We start from the raw sequence: 6,000 nt of genomic DNA, 5'->3' as shown, positions 1-6,000 counted from the left end.
CACTCTCGCCCTTCCTCAGTCTCCTTGCTCTTCCTCCATCCGCCCTTCTCTCATCTCTTCTCTCGCTCTCTCCCCCTCTTTCCGTCTATCCGCTTCCCTCTCTCCCTCTTCTCTCCCTCTCTCCACGCTGTCTTTCCGCCTTCCTCCTTCCAGCTGTCCACTACACCCTCTCTCTCCCTTTCGCCTCTTCTCTCCCCATCCTCCTCTCCCTTTCCTCCTTCTACTCTCCCCAAGAAGGAAAGGACAGAGTGAGAGGGGGAAAGAGAGAGGAAAGGGGAGAGATGAAATGGTAGAGAGAGGGGGTGAAGGTGAGAGAGGGGGGAAGATTGTAAGGGGGTTGTGTAGCGAGAGGGTGAATGGGAGAGAGAGAAACAGGCAAAGAGGGGGAGTACAGGGGAATTGAACAGAAGGAGAGGGAGAGGTGGAGATTGGGAAGGGAGAGAAAGACTGTTCTTGTGTTGGCCTCGGAGCTGTTTCATATTTAAAATTAAACATGCTGTGAATTAACAAATTTGCACAGGCCCCAGTGAGATTTGAACTCACGACTCCTGGTTTGCAAGACCAGTGCTCTAACCCCTGAGCTATTGAGCCACCTGTACTGGTTTGTTTCTCATTCCAGTTAGTGCTGTGTGTATGAAGAATGAGGCAGGGCGCAGTTCACCACTCAGATTGTGTCTCATTACCCGATACCTGCCTCAGGCTCTTCAATACTCACCTCTCAACTACAATGGAGCAACTTACATGTACTAAAACGTCCCATGGCAACTCAGTTACACTCTCGATAGCAAAATACTGCAGATCACAGAAACCCCACTGTGCAGATAGAGGCCATTTCGGCCCATCGAGCCTGCACCGACACATATCCCACCCGATCCCCGTAACCCCTACACCAACACATGTCCCACCCTACTCCCACGTCTTTAATCCCCCTAACGCTAAGGTTCAATTTATCATAGCCAATCAACCTAACCGCACATCTTTGGACTGTGGGAGGAAACCGGAGCACTCGGAGAAAACCCACGCACAACACGGGGAGAATGTGCAAACTCCACACAGACAGTCACCCGAGGCCGGATTCGAACCCGGGTCCCTGGCGCTGTGAGGCAACAGTGCTAACCACTATGCCACCGTGCTGCTAGAAATTTGAAATAACAACAGAAAAGGATGGAAAAAATGAGCAGGCCAGGCAACATCCTTGGAGAGAAATTATAGAGTCAACGTTTCAGGTCCGCACTGAACACAGGGCTCACACAGAACACAAGGCCCGCACTGAACACAGGGGCCGTACTGAACACAGGGGCCGTACTGAACACAAGGCCCGCACTGAACACAAGGCCCGCACTGAACACAGGGGCCGTATTGAACACAAGGCCCGCACAGAACACAGGGACCGCACTGACCACAGGGCCCGCACTGAATACAGGGGCCGTACTGAACACAGGGCTCGCACAGAACACAAGGCCCGCACTGAACACAGGGGCCGTACTGAACACAAGGCCCGCACTGAACACAAGGCCCGCACTGAACACAGGGGCCGTACTGAACACAGGGACCGCACTGAACACAGGGCACAGGGCCCGCACTGAACACAGGGCCCACAATGAACACAGGGCCCGCGTTGCACACAGGGCCAGCACTGAAAACAGAGCCAGCGCTGAACAGAGGGCCCGCACTGAACACAGGAATCGCACTGAACACAGGGCCCGCACTGAACGCAGGGCCCGCAGTGAACACAGGGCCCCCTTTCTCTCCCCCTCTCCCCTCACTTTCCCCTCCTTCTCTTCCTCTCTCCTCTTTTCACGCTGTCTTACCACTTCCCGCCTCCCTCCTTCCAGCTGTCCATTTCCCCTCTTTATCTCCTTCCCTTTTCTCTCTCCCCGACAGCCTCTTCTCTCCCCATCCTCCTTCTACTCTCCCCAAGAGGAAAGGACAGAGTGAGAGGGGGAAAGAGAGAGGAAAGGGGAGAGAGTAGGAGGAAGGGAAGTGGTGAGAGAGCGGGGAAAGTGTAGAGAGAGGAGGTGAATGGGAGGTGAGAGAGAGACGCAAAGAGGGGGAATTGAACGGAAGAGTGGCGATTGAGATCCTGATCCTGTGTTGGCCTCAGAGGTTTTTCATACTTAAAAGTAAACATGCTGTAAATTAACAAATTTGCAGAGGCCCCAGGGAGATTTGAACTCACGACCCCTGGTTTACAAGACCAGTGCTTTAACCACTGAGCTACGGAGCCATCTGCAGAGGCGTGTTTCTCATTCCAGTTAGTGCTGTGTTTTTGAAGAATGAGGCAGGGCGCAGTTCATCACTCAGATTGTGTCTCATCCCCCGATATCTGCCTCTGGCTCTTCAATAGTCACCTCTCAACAACAATAGAGCAACTATCACGTACTAAAACGTCCCAAGGCAACTCAGTTACACTCTATCTCTCTCTCAGTCTCTCTGCCTCCTTCTTTCTATATTTCTCCCTCTTTGTGTCTCTACCACTCTCTCTCTATCTTTCTGTCACTCTCTGTCCCTTTCTAGCTTTTTCTCTTTTTCTCTGTGGCGCTCTCACTTTCTCTCTCTTTCTCTCTCCCTCTCTGTTACTTTTACTCTCTCTCCCCTTCGCCCTTCCTCAGTCTCATTGCTCTTCCTCCATCCACCCTTCTCTCATCTATTCTCTCGCAGTCTCCACTTTCCTGCTCTCTCCCCTTCTCACTCTGTCTCTTGCCCCCTTCCACCTCTCTCCTTCTGTAGGGGGGCATCTTTAACTGGTTTATGGTAATTTGCCTGGTCAGGCAGCTTTGCCCGCACCCTGACCAATGCCAACCTTTTACCTGGTTTACGGTAATTTACCTGGTCAGCAGCCTTTGCCTGCTACCCTTAAACCAATTCAAACAGCGGTTTCGAATCGCTACCCCACCTTCCAGTTCTGACTGAAGGACTTATAATTAATGATATATTAAAAGCGGACAACTGGTCTGGGTGTGAGTAAGTCAAACTTTATTAAACTAAAGAAACTGTAATCAAATTTAAACTATACCACATGAACACAGTAATTACAGTAACATTGCTTAAATGGGGGAAGGCAGACAGCAAAAACGAGGGATTGATGGCTACAATGTTGATTAAACAATCTTAGCAATTTCCCCTAAATCACCCCCCCCCTAACTCCTGACTAGGTGGCCTTGCTGAGGAGTCAGAAACCCTGCTCACCTGTGGTTAGCGAAGTAAGAGAGAGAGATCGCTTCTCAGGAGCTATCTTTTATATCCTGCCAACTCCTGTTTTGCACTTAAAAAGGTCTGTGTGCAAAATTCGCGCCCAAAAGTTCCAATACACAAAAGAAAGCCATGACTGGCTGATTCAAAGGGAGCGATTTAATGTGTCTGCACTCTGGGGCTGAAGTGTACCCGCCCACATCCGGAGTTCACCTGGGCTAAAACAAAAGGGGATCCAACTGCCTTATTGTTTAGAATTGGGTGATTCAAAAACCCATTCATTCCTAAACTGTTGCACATCAAAAGCCCTTTTCCTGAGTTTAGATGTATCTATTGTGTGTAAGTGCTTTGAATGGGTTTGGATTTTCTGTGTAAATAGAAGCCAATTGTTCTGCGGTTTCGGTTCAAGTGGGCTAATCCCGGAAGTAAATCAACATCCTGCAGTTTCGTATAAACAAACCTTGCCTCTCCACAAAAGGGAAACTCCCTGGTTTGATTGACAGGTCTTTCACACAGACACATTACAAGCTGTACAAGCTGCTTTTCCAAGCCACACTGTTCTTGGCCAATGCTTTCTGACGGCCATTTTAAAACCTTTTTGTGATGGACCAGGCTCAAGGGCACAAATTCAAATCAAATGTAGTGTCTTAATGTTTGCGAATATTTCCACGGAACTCCTCGATTCCGGTGTTGTCCACGTGCTGTCCATCTCAGAGCAGTCTTTCGTGGCTCTGAGTATGCTTTAAAAACATTGATCCAACCCAGAGGCAATTCAAAACACATAATTCTTCAACCACGATGTGGACCAATATTTCCCGATCTTCAAGGAAAATAGGGGAATTTTGCGATCCCCGACACTTCCCCTCTCTCTATCTCCTTCCCTCCCTCCCCTTCTAACTCTGTCACTCCCTCTTGCCTCTATCTCCTTCCCTCCCCTTCTCTCCCTTCCCACTTTGTCTCCCCTCTCTCATTTCCCCCTCCTCCCTCTGCCTCTCTCTCCCCTTCCCCCTCCCTCTTCTTTCTCTTCTCTCCTCACGCTGTCTTACCGCTTCCCGCCTCCCTCCTGTCCACTTCCCCTCTCTCTATCTCCTTCCCTTCACCTCTTCTCTCCCCATCCTCCTCCTTCTACTCTCCCCAAGAGGAAAGGACAGAGTGAGAGAGGAAAAGGGAGAGATTAGGAGGAAGGTAATTGGTGAGAGAGAGGCAGGCAAAGAGGGGGAGTACAGGGAAATTGAACGGAAGAAGAGGGAGAGGCGGAGATTGAGCCTGTTCTCATGTTGGTCTTGGAGTTGTTTCATAATTAAAAGTAAACATGCTGTGAATTAACAAATTTGTAGAGGCACCAGTGAGGTTTGAACTCACGACCCCTGGTTTACAAGACCAGTGCTCTAACCCCTGAGCTATGGAGCCACCTGCACTAAAATATTTCTCATTCCAGTTAGTGCTGTGTGTTTGAAGAATGCGGCAGGGCGCAGTTCACCACTCAGATTGTGTCTCATCCCCCGATACCTGCCTCAGGCTCTTCAATAGTCACCTCTCAACAACAATAGAGCAACTTTCACGTCCCAAGGCAACTCAGTTACACTCTATCTCTCTCTCAGTCTCTCTGCCTCCTTCTTTCTATATTTCTCCCTCTTTGTGTCTCTACCACTCTCTCTCTATCTTTCTGTCACTCCCTTTCTAGTTCTCTCTTTCTCTCTCACTCACATTCCCTCTCTCTCACTTTCTCTCTCTCTCGCTACCTCCTCTCTCTTTCTCTCTCCTCTTTGCTTCCCTCTTTCTCTCCCATTCTGCCTCTCTCCTTTCATCTCTCCATCTCCTTCCCTGTCTCTCCTTTCCCCACAGTCTCTCTCCTTCCCCTCTCTCTATTCCTTTCCCCACACTCTCTCTCCTTCCCCTCTCTCTATCCCTTTCCCCACAGTCTCTCTCCTTCCCCTCTCTCTATCTCTGGCCCTCTCTGCACTTCACCGACAGACTCTCTCATTCCCTTTACTCTCTCTCTCCCCATCTGCCTTCTTGTCTCCCCAAGAGGAAAGGACAGTGTGAGAGAGGGAAGGGTAGAGAGAGAGGGGAATGTGCAGAGAGAGGGTGAAGGGGCGAACAGGGGAGTGAGAGCCGGTTCTTGGGATGGTCTGTGAACTGTTTCATACTTAAAAGAAAACATGCGGTGGATTAATGGCAAGTTCAGAAACAGAAACTAACTTTGCACAGGCCCATCAAGTGAAATTTGAACTCACAACCCTTGGCTTTACAAGACCAGTGCTCTAACCCCTGAGCTATGGAGCCACCGATACAGGATTGATCCTCATTCCAGTTAGTGCAACACAACATGGCTGATTACCTGACCATGGTAAAGGAGAGCAAACTGAGAAAAACCTTGACAATGTACAGACTTAGTGAACATAGCCTGGTGATCGAAAAAGGTAGACACAGGCAGACCCGGCTACCAAGAGAGGACAGGATATGTTCTCATTGCAGTCAGGGTGTGGTGGAGACAGAGATGCACTTCCTCACAGCTTGTAGAAAATATCAGGGCATAAGGGAGAATTCCTACCCAAAATTCACAAAAATATGCCCGGAGTTCAGAAATTTGAATGACGACCAAAAACTCCCATACCTATTAGGGGAAGAGAGAAATTGTGTAACCTTAGCGGCACACTGTGTTACAGCTTGCCATAAACAGAGGGACAACCACTAAATATAAGAAAAGAGTATATACAAATTATATATGAATGTATATTTATACACTCAGGGATATATCTGTTTCTACACTGTATGGATAGATCAGTGTTTATGTGTTCAACCATG

At 49.0% G+C, this 6,000-nt stretch overlaps 3 non-coding genes across 3 annotated transcripts; all 3 read right to left on the bottom strand.

Annotated features, from left to right (window-relative positions):
* Window positions 1-518: 518 nt before the first annotated feature.
* trnaa-ugc (transfer RNA alanine (anticodon UGC)) lies at window positions 519-591 on the bottom strand. Its single transcript has one exon. It is a non-coding gene; the product is annotated as a tRNA-Ala (tRNA).
* Window positions 592-2,154: 1,563 nt separating this feature from the next.
* On the bottom strand, window positions 2,155-2,227 carry trnat-ugu (transfer RNA threonine (anticodon UGU)). Its single transcript has one exon. It is a non-coding gene; the product is annotated as a tRNA-Thr (tRNA).
* A 2,302-nt stretch (window positions 2,228-4,529) lies between these two features.
* On the bottom strand, window positions 4,530-4,602 carry trnat-ugu (transfer RNA threonine (anticodon UGU)). The gene has a single exon. It is a non-coding gene; the product is annotated as a tRNA-Thr (tRNA).
* Between the last annotated feature and the right edge of the window lie 1,398 nt (window positions 4,603-6,000).

The sequence above is a fragment of the Somniosus microcephalus genome, unplaced genomic scaffold (genome assembly GCF_052327205.1).
Source record: "Somniosus microcephalus isolate GS21.2 unplaced genomic scaffold, FLI_Smic_1.0 unresolved_chr2, whole genome shotgun sequence".
NCBI lineage: Eukaryota > Metazoa > Chordata > Chondrichthyes > Squaliformes > Somniosidae > Somniosus > Somniosus microcephalus.
The sequence above is the reverse complement of the archived record's forward strand: the minus strand, read 5'-3'. Positions and strand labels throughout refer to the sequence as shown.